The following is a 14,701-nucleotide window of genomic DNA, read 5'->3' on the forward strand; positions in this document are numbered from 1 at the left end:
GTTCTGATTTCAGAAAGATTCGTGAAATATCATTATATCACGTGGATGCTCTTGTACAACAGCAATGTCTCTTCGATACACTAGCTTACAAGATCCACCACTATAACTTGACTATGGTAAAGTAAGGCTTAGTGAAAACAAATCCCAGGTGCTTCATTGGAAATGTCTTTGCAAGACAGTGGTCACGCCAGGAACTTTGAAGTGGACATTGATGGTGCAGCTTTCGCCAAACACATTTGATAATTATGCATCTAGGTTGATATTCTACATAAGAATGCAGTTCACAGAATATGTTTGAAATTACCTTTCATATGTACAAAATTGAGCCAGCCTCAAGGCAAATAAACACCTATAATGTGACCAGAGGCTGCTAATGTAAATTATTCGTCATCATGTTCATGATGGGATGTCGTTAAATATTCATTCATTCATTCATTCGTCATCATGTACAAACGAGAAACCAAACACGTGTATATTTCAACAAGCTGCGGACACAAAGCATTACAAAACAATAGAGACCAGAACGTTAGGCACACTCGCCATTAGAATCAGATATGCAAGTCGGTGAGTACATTGCCTCTGTAACAGATAGTCATACACAAATGTGTACCTCGATGCAACTGCTATTGCACTGACACTGGATAATTCCAAATGCGCTGTGTGCAATCACAAAACGTTAAGCAATAGATAGTCTGAACAATGTACTAACATCCATTCAAAAATACATTATAGGTATGTATGACCACGGAAGAGCAGAGGGTAGTGTAAATAGAGCCAAAAAAGTCATGTTCAAACGAAAAGGCAGAGGAATAGAAAATAATTCATCAACACAGGATGCACTAGTCCGACGTCTTGTTCTTAGTGTGGGGTACCAAGGAGACCTTGGCATGGTTCGAAAGAAGGACTGTTGAGTGGAAGGTGAAATGGACATTATTAACAAGCTGCATAGGACACTGCAGATGCATACACGCACAACAGAACAATCTACAAGTCTGTAGGGTGTAATCAAGAACAGGGAAATTGGCCTCATACTCACATTAACACAAGCTGTGCTAAATAAAATGTAATATAGGAATCGTTAAAGGAATAATCGTAGATGCAAGTGTCATACTGAACTAATTTTAAATTACATTTTATATTTGGAACAGATTACGACAGACTAATCGATCCCATATATAATCTGCGTAATGTGCTGACACTCGGCGTAAACTGTGAAATCCCCAAGAATACATGGTAAAAATAAATAAATTAAAAAAAATCAGCTCAAAGTATTCACAAAAATAGCAACCAATTTGTCGCCTTCAAAAGTTTATTGGTAGAAAAATTGGTGCAAAATGTGTACCCAAAAACTGGTGAACTGTTGGTCAATCTCTATAGATTTTCTAATAAAACTAATATTTTTTACTGGTAAATGAATTATTTTATTGTATTGTTTTATGTAGTTTAAGGTATAATCTTCACATTTCAAAACAAAAATTAATTAATAAAAACATTTGGTGGGAAGCCTGCATTAACAACTATGATAAAGCCTCGTTAAGAATTTACATAAATGTTTTAGTTATGACCCTGAAATAATCTCTAAAGGTCATCTGAGGTCAATATTCTAATTATGCTATTAATTCTAGAGGTTCATACATGGAAGTAGTTAAACATAAAATGACAATAAAATAGTATTTAGGGTTATTTTGAAAAGTGGCTGCCATTGCCAACACAGGTCATACTGAGAATGCCTCCAATCTTAAAATTAATGTCTATGATGTGCAGTATGTGTGTGCCAAGTTTCATGCTTTTATTTAAAAAAATGCACGATTCATTCACATATCCTCTGAACTATGAGTCGAGGTCAGTCAGAAAAACGTCCGCTAGGAATGACGGTAAACCAAATGGCCACGTCAGCAACCAATCAAATAGTGAACGTTTTTACCGGTCTTGGAATTATCCACCAGGGAATCTTGGAGAATGTGCCCAAGAGAGTCGTGCTTGAACCTTCAGTGGAGTCAACACGAGTCAAATTGTTGAGTGAGTGGTTGATAGCAAACGTTATATTAGCGAAACGTTAGCTGTTTGAAGTGGGGCTGATGCGACACGAAGTACTATTTTAACACGGGTGACAATTTATTTGTACACAGTTGTTTCTAAATATGACTCTTACGACATTTATTAAACGGGAATTCCCACCACCTTGATCACATCCTAGTTCCGTGTGCAGCCAAATATAGACACAGGTCCTGTATAACCCACCTGCGGGTCAAGAGATTATTCCAATGAGCTCACCCTATACGTTGGCCGTTAGTCCAAGGCGGGTCGAATAAATATTCTACGTCCGATTCGGGCTAATAGCCCATTAGTTTTATGGAATGTCCTGACAATGCCTATGAAAAAAGACAACATATCGGGTGCCTCCCCCAACCCCCCCCCCCCCTCCCCCCAACAAAACAACAAACCAAACAAACAAACAAAAAACAACAACAAACAAACAAACAAACCAACAACAAAACACAAACAAACAAACAAACAAACAAACAAACACGATAATCCTACTGAATATGGAATTGTCTAAAAAGTATCGGGACGATAACTTTGATATTATAATCCCATTATTATAGCCTATGGATATTTTCCACTTTTAAAAAGTGTGGCCCATAGGTTAAATATTAAAAGCAGGCACGGCGGAAGCAAGCAGTCATTGGGGTGGGGGAAAGGGGGTCTGACTGAGATCAAGGGCGCCAAGCAAGGTTTTTAGGGGGTTCGGGGGGGGGGGGGGAGGTGTATAACTAGATGTCCTAAAATGCAATTTCCTGCATTCTATCAGTAATAATTTTTTATTCAGCTCCCAGCCTCTTTGTAGCACCAGCGATGATTTATATATATATATATATATATCTATATATGTATGTATGTATATATGTATGTATGTATGCATGTATGTATGTCTGTGTGTGTGTGTGTGTGCGCGCGCGTGCGTGTGTATGTGTGTGTGTGTGTGTGTGTGTGGCACCTTCCTACGCCAGTGTGACTGATGACAGAAGTAACTTGAATTTCAAAATTGATTTTCGCATCCTACTTATGAACAGTGAAGTACATAAACAGTACAAACTTCTATTTAATTAAAAAAAACCCACCACCCTCATTTATAATAATATATGCTTGTGATGGTAATAACACAGCAGAAATAACCAAAAATACATGCTTGCCAGAGTGAAAACTTTAACATCTTCAGTAGCTGTGCAACATTAAAATAAGTTTATACTTCTTATTTCACACCAGTTGTGGAGCACTGATTAGAACGACAAATAGCCCAATAGGACCACTGACTAGATTGATCGCCCATCGGGAAAGCGCCTAATTACCACTAAGCTACCTCCTGCCCAAATGGTATAAAGAAAAAACAGAAACATAGGTGTACAGGTAGGGCCGTACCTAGGATTTTTTTGCTTGGGGGGGGGGGGGGGGGGGGGTGTGGCGCAACTGAGTAGTTAATAGTCTAAAACTCCTTAAACGGATAAGAAGAGAATTTTCTTTAAGTTTCTATAATTTTTTTCCGGATTGTTATGGACGTAACAAATTATGTAAAAAAAGAAATGGGTTACCTAAAATTATTTTTGTTTAACCAAATGGAATTGTCAGAATGAATGAATGTTTAACGACACCCCAGCACGAAAAATACATCGGCTATTGGGTGTCAAACTATGGTAAATGAAGAAAAAAAAACCCAACAAAAAAAAAAAGCAAAAAAAAAAAAAAAAAAAAAAAAAAAAAAAATGAAAAAAAATGTGATGATCAACATCCAATATAAAAATTCAACAGTTAAATTAAAACACAGTGTAAAGAACTGTGCACAAAATAAAAATATCACAGATATATATAATTAAAATTTAGAGTAAAAGTCAGTATCACGTAGAAACTGTAAAATAACACATCACATTTATTTGTCCAAATATATCTTTTCGAGATTCTTTGAGATGAGGACACTCCACCAAATTGTGGTACACTGACAGTTCTCACACTGAAGTGGAGGACCCTTCTTCAAAATAAATGCATGGGTCAAGTAAGTATGACCGATGCGGGCACGACACAAGACTACCTCATCCTTCCTGCACTGTCTATAGGAGGACTGTCACTCTCCCAAGACCAGCTTGATGGCATGAAGCTTGTTCGAAACCGCACCGTCCCAATCATGTTGCCAAGTCGAAAAGATAAATTTGTTAATACTATATTTAAAATCAATATACAATACACCAACCCTGGCATCGATGCCGAGTCAGGCAGTCTCATGAAAAGTATTGTGTCTGATGGAAAAACTGTAGCACAAACCACATAATTCCAATCCCGTGATCCGTCTGTATACACAGGAATCTAATCACGGTACTTGTCTTGAATTTCCATGAACACTTGTTTATATACCATAGCATCTGTACGATCTTTCTTCAGATGCGCAAGATCAAACACAGTTTTAGGTGGTATAATACACCAAGGTGTTAAAACAAAATATGAAGGAGTTTCCAAAGTGTCTGATAAATCAATGTTGGAAAGCGATAAAAAAAAAAAAAAACCGCTGAATGCGAAGACCAAATTTACGAATAGCATTTGGCCTTGCATCAAACAACTTCATATATTTGTTATCAAACACCGAATCATGTGTTGAATGTTTTGGTAATGATTTAATCTTGGTGGCTTTGCACGTCTAGCACCCAAACAAGGTTCGTGTGCATCAACATACAAGCTCTCTACAGGAGATGTTTCTAAACGCACCAAGACAAAGCACGAGTCCCTGGTTGTATATAGGATCTAGCATCTGCAAGTACGACTTGCGTGTTGACCCATACACAATGCATCCATAATCCAGTTTTGACCTCACAAGAGATCTATACAGACGGAGCATCACCTTTCGGTCTGCTCCCCATTACCAATAACCTTTAAAATATTGAGAGCTTTTAAGTCTTTCTTTTTAACATATTTAAGGTGGGGCACAAAAGATAGCTTCCTGTCAAATATAACCCCTAGAAATTTAGTCTCCTCCACAACTGGAATTGGATTTTTGTCCAAAAACAACTGTGGATCTAAGTGGAGACCTCTTTTCTAGCAAATATGCATACAAACTGTTTTTGCCTTTGAGAATCGAAAGCTATTGTCAGTTGCCCATTGTTGAACTTTATTCAAACAAAGCTGCAACTTACGTTCAATGATACTCATAATGGACGATCTATAGCAAACCTGGAAATCATCAACATATAACCAGGTGTTAAACACCGGGTGATGCTGTTAATTTTCATAGAAAATAAAGTTACAGACAGGATACTACCTTGAGGCACAACCATCTCCTGTGGGTGAATGTCGGACAAAGTCGACCCCACCAGAACTTTAAAAGATCTATCTTTTAAAAATTGAGAAATAAAAACTGGAAGTCGACCTCTTAGGCCCATGGTATCGTAAGCTTTCTCCAAATAAAAAACCCACTGAAACCAAGTACTGATTATGGATGAAAGCTTCCCTACAAAACGTTTCAAATCTAACAAGATGATCAACCGTGCTACGTCTAGATCAAAACCCACATTGCACGTTAGTAAGCAATTTGTGGGATTCAACATACCAGACACGTCTACGATTGATCATTCGTTGCATGGTTTTATAAATGCAACTTGTCAATGCGATAGGGCGATAACTAGTAGGATTAGCTGGATCCTTACTAGGCTTGGGAATAGGAATAATAATTGCTATCCTCCAATCAGAAGGAAAGTCACCAGAAATCTAGATGTTATTAAAAATATTCAAAAGAACCATCAAAGATGATTCAGGTAAATGTTTTAATAACTGATAATGAATTTCATCTGGTCCTACTGAAGTACCATGGGCTCTACGAAGAGTATCCAGAATTCCTCCATAGAGAAATGCTTGTTGTATACTTCAGCATTTTCAGATGAAAAATTAATGGACTGCTTTTCAGTTTTAGTTCTGACAGATGTAAAAGCATCTGTACTGAAAGCAGAAGATGAATTATGAGAAAGGTTGTCTGCCAATGCATTGGCAATGTCACAATGAGACGTGACATCTGTGTCATTGACAGACAAATGATGAACAGTATTACTGGATTCTTTACCTTTGATTTTACGGATTCTATTCCAGACAGATGTCACTGATGTTTGTGAATTCAACTTGGCGACAAAAGTTTTCCAAGATGATTTCTTACTCTGTCTAATCTCTCTGCGAGTCTTGGGGGTAATTTAGACTTTCTCTTTGATTTTTGTGATTGCGAGTTTTGTGATGAATCACAAATCTCATCACTCACTTCCATATCTAAAGGATCAAAGGGATTACTGATAGGGACGGCACGTTGTTCAATCTTCTTCAAACGTCCCGGATAACTATCCTTATTGTGACTTTTGTTGCCTTTTCGTGACAAAGGTTTGCTAGGACCTGGCTTCTCACCAGTTGAACCTTTTGACGGATTCGTAGAATCCAAAGACACCTGGGTAATTTTTGTAACTTTTATCTGTGAAGCTTTATTTGCCTATCGATAAGATTTTATAATATCAGAAACCAATCTAATTAAAATTAGCTCCACTGTTACATGTGGATCTAACAGCAGCCCGTTGGAGCTCAAGTCCAGTTGACCTTTCATTCGACCAATCAAAACCTTACTTGCAAATCATGCCAGTGATTTGAAAAGAATATGAAAACATTCGGGATTATGCCGAGGGTATACGAAATGATTCGGGTGAATTACGAAGTATGCCGGAAACTAATTTCAATATAAAATTTTATATAAAATTCGTTTCAAGACGAAAAAAAAAAAAACTGATGGTATAGCCATAAAATCTGTTTATACTAGTATACAATCCAGAGTTTATTACTGCACTCCCCCCCCCCCCCCGTTTTTTCAATGTTGAAATAGACCAACAAGTTCGCCTATTGCATAAATAGTCTCGCCCGATATTTTTAAAATGTGTATGCTCCCGAATAACACTATAAAAGGCGAAGTGTTGATATTTAAATTGTTATTTATAGATGAAACGTCACCTGGACATGGGAGTCCACGCAATGCTGTTAGATCTACTGGTCTACCAGTGGATCTAATTTTAATTAGATTGATCAGAAACCTTCTTAAATCGGTCTTCATTGATTGGCCAAGTTAAATCTGTCTGGACTGAAGCATTGCTTGTAGAGACCTTAACAGCAGCAGCGTACGATTTACCTGCTGCAACAGCCGTTATGGTCTCCACAACCTGTCTAGCTTCAGTGAAAGACAGACGTTTGTCAATTTTTACTTTCTGAACCTGTTTTTCAAACTACCACTTTGGGCACTCTCGGGAGTACGCAAAGTCAATCTAATTAAAATTAGCTCCACTATTACATGTGGATCTAAAGACAGCCAGTTGGAGCTCATGTCCACCAATCAAAACCTTACTTGCAGAATCCTGCCAGTGATTTAAAAATAATTTGAAAACATTCCGAATTATCCTGAGGGTATACGACATGTTTCGTGTGAATTACGAATGCCTTAAAACATGTTTTATTTTATAAAATAAATAATTTTAATGTAAAACTGAAGACTGATTTAGTTTTTTTAAATTTTATAAATAAATAAATAATTTTTAATGTAAAATTGAAGACTGATAACCCACCCCGTACGTATTGGTATGGTTCGCTGTACTGCGGCCACTAAAATAGACTCGCCCGATATTTTTAGAATTTGTATGCTCCCAAATAACGTTATAAAAGGCGAAGTGTGATTGGTCAATATTTAAATTATTATTTACAGACGAAATGTTACCTGGTCATTGGGGACTACGCAGTGTTGTTAGTTTTAAATCACTGGCAGGATTGTGCAAGTAAGGTTTTGATTGGTGGACATGAGCTCCAACTGGCTGTCTTTAGATCCACATGTAATAGTGGAGCTAATTTTAATTAGATTGAAGCAAAGTGGTTTCCCTTGCAGCAGACCTGCAACACACCTTAAATATGTTTTATCAATATTGCAATAAATGGAAACTTAAAATAAACGGCAACAAAACGAAAATATTGATTTTTAACGGTAACACTAGAGATTATAAACAAAACTTTAAGATTGGAAATAATACATTAGAACATGTGAAAGAATACAAATACTTAGGAATTACTTTTACAAAATTAAACAACTTTCGAGTTACAAAGAATAGACTTAAACAACAGGCTACCAAGGCCATGTACTTTGTACTATCAAAATCAAAGGACAACTATCTATCAACCGAATGTAAACTTAAAATGTTTGACTCAATGGTTCTGCCAGTTTTATTATATGGATGTGAAATAAGGGGATATGAAAAAGTTGATTTATTTAATTCTGTACAAATAAACTTTCTAAGACACATCATACCCGTTAAGAACGCAACACCAATATTTATGCTTTATGGAGAGTTAGGGAGAACGCCTGTCGAGTTAATTATATATAGAAGAATGGTATGTTACTGGGCGCGACTGATATCAGGAAAACAATCAAAATTGTCTACTCTTTTATACAAAATTATGTTAAATGACCACCTTACTAATGGAACTAACTATAACTGGATTAATACTGTTAAAAACACACTGAATAACTTGAGAATGGTGATATCTGGATAACACAATCTTTCATATCAGTAAATTGTCTCTCACAACAAATTAAACAAAGACAATGCGATCAGTATTTACAAACATGGAAAAATAACATATCACTGTCATCGAGAGGCAACACTTACCGATTATACAAAGAACAACTATTTTTTGAAAGCTATATCAATAAACTACCAGAAAAACTGTGGACAGCACTCTTAAAATTTAGAACGTCTAACCATTACCTACCCGTTGAAATTGGACGTTGGAATAATATCAATCTAATTAAAATTAGCTCCACTATTACATCTAAAGACAGCCAGTTGGAGCTCATGTCCACCAATCAAAACCTTACTTGCACAATCCTGCCAGTGATTTAAAACTAACAACACTGCGTAGTCCCCAAATGTCCAGGTAACATTTCGTCTGTAAATAATAATTTAAATATTGACCAATCACACTTCGCCTTTTATAACGTTATTTGGGAGCATACAAATTCTAAAAAAAAACGGGCGAGTCTATTTTAGTGGCCGCAGTACAGCGAACCATACCAATACGTACGGGGTGGATTATCAGTCTTCAATTTTACATTAAAAATTATTTATTTATTTATAAAAAAACAAAAAACTAATCAGTCTTCAGTTTTACATTACAAATTATTTATTTTATAAAATAAAACATGTTTTAAGGCATTCGTAATTCACACGAAACATGTCGTATACCCTCAGGATAATTCGGAATGTTTTCAAATTATTTTTAAATCACTGGCAGGATTGTGCAAGTAAGGTTTTGATTGGTGGACATGAGCTCCAACTGGTTGTCTTTAGATCCACATGTAATAGTGGAGCTAATTTTAATTAGATTGGAATAATATACTCGAAGACAGAATTTGCACATTATGTAATGTAATAGACATTGGCGACGAGTTCCATTATCTTTTTATTTGCCATTTTTTCCATAATTCAAGAGTCCAGTTGCTACACCCATATTATTATACGCGACAAAGTACTTATAAATTTAGAGAACTAATGGAGAATAAACGAATTAGTACCCTAAAGAAATTATCATATTTCATAAATATAATAACCAATGAATTCAAACGCCCTTGACTACAAACACCATCAAAACCAAACATAATTAACAAAATACTATCATTATCCACTGCACCATATATAAGTTTAACAATCTATTCGTTTATAAGTACTTGGATACCCGTATATTTGTATTAAATATCTGTATTATTACATAATATATCGATGTGCGTGATTGTATATGTTTGTATATGTGTTTGTGTATGTATTGTTATTAATGTATTTACTGTCAACCATCTTGTCACGTGTATATAACAAAATGTTTATGTATATATTCCTCCTATGCCGTTGTGTAACGGCCCGATGTAAATAAAGTCTTGTCTTGATGCATGCCATATCATTTTGAGATGTCTTGCTGTCGTGATCATACTAACCACAACGAGCACATGTCAATCTGCTACGACATGCATTTTGCCCATGTCAAAATTTTTGGCATTTAAAACACCGCAGGGGATTTGGAATGTATGGGTCAACAGGGATGTTCAAGTAACCGGCCTTAACTGACGAAGGTAGTAAAGGTGTACTGAAAAAGACAACTAAAGTATTTGTTGGAATCATTTCATTATTTCGACGGATTTTCATCCGTTTCACTGACGTAACACCTTGTGAGAAGAGATTTTCACAAATCTCTTCCTCACAACTCTTCCAGGTCTCTTGACCTAGTCACTCCCGTAGATGAATTAAGGGAAGAATGTGGAGAGACTAGTATTGGAATGTTGCACAATGATTTAGATTTAAGCAGGTTTCTGGAATGAACCTCTGTGGCACATTCAACCAACAGAGATCCATTTCGCAGCTTCTTGACACTTTTGGGCTCAGCCTTCAAGCCCTTTTTAAATGGCAAACGGAGAAAGTTTCCGAAAGGCTCCTTCATCGGATAAACCGATAACAAGAAAACGTCAGGTATGTGATGTAATCTCTTTTGATTTCTTGAATTGACAAGTCGTGGAATTTTCATCTGACGACGAAGAATCCGAAACCTCGTTGTGGACCCTTTTCAGGGTCCCTTCAGGATTAGCAATAGTATTTTCACCCATAATTCATCAACCATGCCCCCACACACCACCGAGTCCAACAAGGGGACATGGTGCTGCGGATAACCAGCAGGCAGCCATGCCAGGGATACATGGTTGATATACTTGGGCAATAAAGAAACAATAAATCACCCAATTGTCCCTAGCCACCGCCCCAAGAGCAACAAATACAAAAAGTACACCAGACAATGTTTGTTCTTTACTATATAAACAAACCAAAGGGTTTGGCGTGACCAGCCGATTGATCAGGTCGGGCTTACCTGACCGCCCGTCTATTTGAACTCCGGGCCAAAGTGATGTATTATCAAGAAGTCATACCCGTAGGTATGCCCCAACTCAATCACCAGTATCCCATCATCCATCTTCACAGGTTGCACTTCACGGCAAACAAGGTGCCCCAAAAGGGGAAGTGTCCTGTATTAGCCATTCTCAACGAGAATGTTTCACCCCTGCACCACGGTGATGTTACAGTACTTGCAGGGGATGAATTGTCAGAAGCCTGCTGAATATATGTATTAGGCTAATAAAAAAAGAAGTAAAGTTTGTTTTATTTAACGACGCCACTAGAGCACATTGATTTTTTTATCTTATCATCGGCTATTGGACGTCAAACATTCTGACACTGTTTTTTTTAGAGGAAACCTGCTGTCGCCACATAGGCTACTCTTCTACGACAGGCCTCGGTGGCGTAGTGGTTAGGCCATGGGTCTACAGGCTGGTACGTACTGGGTTCGGATCCCAGTCGAGGCATGGGATTTTTAATCCAGATACCGACTCCAAACCCTGAGTGAGTGCACCGCAAGGCTGAATGGGTAGGTGTAAACCACTTGCACCGACCAGCGATCCATAACTGGTTCAACAAAGGCCATGGTTTGTGCTATCCTGCCTGTGGGAAGCGCAAATAAAAGATCCCTTGCTGCTAATCGGAAAGAGTAGCCCATGTAGTGGTGACAGCGGGTTTCCTCTCAAAATCTGTATGGTCCTTAACCATATGTCTGACGCCATATAACCGTAAATAAAAATGTATTGAGTGCGTCGCTAAATAAAACATTTCTTTCTTTCTTTTTAAAATGTACCCTAGCATTAGTACTCCCTCACCCCAGTGGACTCGGTACGCTGTCTGTCAGCTTGGGAAACTGTTCGTAATTATCGTCAATGCGTGTGATAAACTGAATTTCTAGGGCATTATTTTTTATTACTAAAATTACTAAACAAGCAAACAACAATTTAAAATAGTTATGAAACCCATAGCCGTACGTGTTTTTTTTTGTAGGGGTTCAAGCTGATTTTTGCCCGAATTAAACAAAAATGCCTGAATCTGGATAAGAACATTTATTCATATTAGCCTTACTGTCAAACAGCTTTATAGGGCTGCAAACGATTGACTACGCATAAATACAACTAATAGTGTGGGTAGAATGATGGAAATACATGCTGAAAAGGTTTTAGACCAGCTCATTTTACCCGAATATCTTTATCGTTTTTGCCCGATTTGCAGTATTACCTCCAGCATTAGTGGGGGTAGTTGACCCCCCCCCCCCCCCATCGTCTATTACGCTTATGATGAGACCTTCAGACTAGAAGCCGTTTTAAGTATGAACATATCCGTTAGAAGAAGAAGAGGGTTATATTAATTCGTCTTTCAACTGGGGAATAGGGGAGGCAATGTATATAATGTTTAGTTAGAAGTATCGTCCCCTACCCCCCGCTTCCGGCGTCTATATTGATCTACAAGTAAGTCTTGAGATGTATATATATACTTTTGTCATGTAATCGCCCCATGTCTGATATATATATATATATATATGAAAGTAATCTGATATATATATATATATATGAAAGTAATCTGATATATATATATATATATATATATGAAAGTAATCTGATATATATATCAGACATGGGGCGATTACATGACAAAAGTAATCGATTACGATTACGATTACTTAAGAATGTCATGATTACGATTACGATTACGATTACGATTACAAGTGTCACGGGGATCCTATAATACCCGTAACTGAATAAAACACGATTATCCAAATATCTCTCCTAACTGTATATCTATTAGATCTCTCTGTATCGGGCAGTGTATACCCGAGTAGCTCGGCTCTAGGTATAAACAGAGATACGATCTTATATAAAGTATATGTAATATAGCACGTTTAGTTCACTAGAAAACACAACAAAACACAATACACTTTGGAATCTATATTAACCTTAAGCTGACAAATATAATTGCCGCAGTTAATTAATTAACAACAACAATAATAATAACAACCCAGAACTAATCACTTAATTAGTTAATCACTAGGTGTCTAGTTTACACAATATTCTAATCACTTCACCGTGATACAACACACACACACGTGTGATAATTGAGAAACGCTTCCAGGGGAACTTAATTAATAAAGGAATTACAACTCTAGTCCTAACTGGTTAATTTTTAATTAACCCTTAACTACTCATTCAGTAACCTTGTAATACAGAATTAATACTGGTACATATCACCATAAAGACAATAACCTACAGTTTACCTAGGTCCTCTAGGATGACTGGTTAAGCTTTAATAATTTTAGACAGTGAAGCCTACAATTTACTTCGTCAGTTTACCGGAAACACTGTCTAAATAATATTGGTATAATACAGTATTAAAATATTTAAAGTCACATCAATCACATCAAGGTTATACAACAGAGCAGAAAAATATATATTTACCAAGTCCAAACGGACTAACGTTCCCTGGGAGCCTTCCAATATGTTTCTCCTCGATATATCTAAAATCCTAGCTATTTATTATAAAAAATCCGAATATCGCCTGAGGGTACAAGGCGGTACCGAATACCTACAAGTGATATTTCCACAGCGACCAAGACGGCATATTTTTCTTAGATGGTCAGACTAGCTGTCGCCAATCGCTAAAAATTCCCGGTCGTAAAACAGAACTCGCGGAGGTATTACGTAACTACTGGCCACATGGCCTCCGCACCTGGTCTGGGTGTGTACTGCAAACAGCTCGACCACCGTCACGCGGAGGTATTACGTAACAAAGTGCCCACCTAGTCTAAGTGCATATTGGGACTGCACACGGCCCTCTAAAACAATTAATATCGCCACAGGCGAAAAGAAATTAAGAGCATGTTCCGTCACAACAAGGAAAATGAAAGTAATCGATTATGATTGCGATTACACTGCCCAGTAATCATGATTACAATCATGATTACATTTTCACAAATATGAACTATTTTTGAGGTGATGTTACCAACATGAAATTGTTCACTTGATTTCACTAATTAAGAACAAATAATGGATAATTGTAGATTATTTATTACATCATATCAAAAATGTATAAACGCATGTACATTGTATGACAATAACACCAGATGTTTTTGAAATGTCTGACTGTTTAAGCAAAGTACATTGCTAGTAGGTAATAACTTTATTACTTTAAAGATACATGTATACTGAAGAATGCTATAATAATTATTAATATATAATCATAAAAAAAGTGCAAGTTCATACAGTTTGAAACTTTAATCCTAGTGTAGTAATCACGGAAGTAATCGTAAATTACGATTACATTAGCGACGTAATCGATTACGATTACGATTACATGGTATTCTCAAACAGAGTAATCGATTACGATTACGATTACATGAAAATATGTAATCGATTGATTACGATTACTGATTACGATTATCCCATGTCTGATATATATATATATATATATATATATATATAAAACTGTTTTTGTTACAAAGCCAACTTTTGTATACGGTACATACTTGTTCACATGTCATTCGGTTGGCGTTCATTCCAGAGGTGGGGCGGGATGTAGCCCAGTGGTAAAGCGCTCGTTTGATGCGCGGTCGGTCTAGGATTAATCCTCGTCGGTGGACCCATTGGGCTGTTTCTCATTCCAGCCAGTGCACCACGACTGGAGTACCAAAGGCCGTGGTAGGTGCTATCCTGTCTGTGGGATGGTGCATATAAAAAATCCCTTGCTGC

Source organism: Gigantopelta aegis, chromosome 4, assembly GCF_016097555.1.
Source record: "Gigantopelta aegis isolate Gae_Host chromosome 4, Gae_host_genome, whole genome shotgun sequence".
NCBI classification, from domain to species: domain Eukaryota; kingdom Metazoa; phylum Mollusca; class Gastropoda; order Neomphalida; family Peltospiridae; genus Gigantopelta; species Gigantopelta aegis.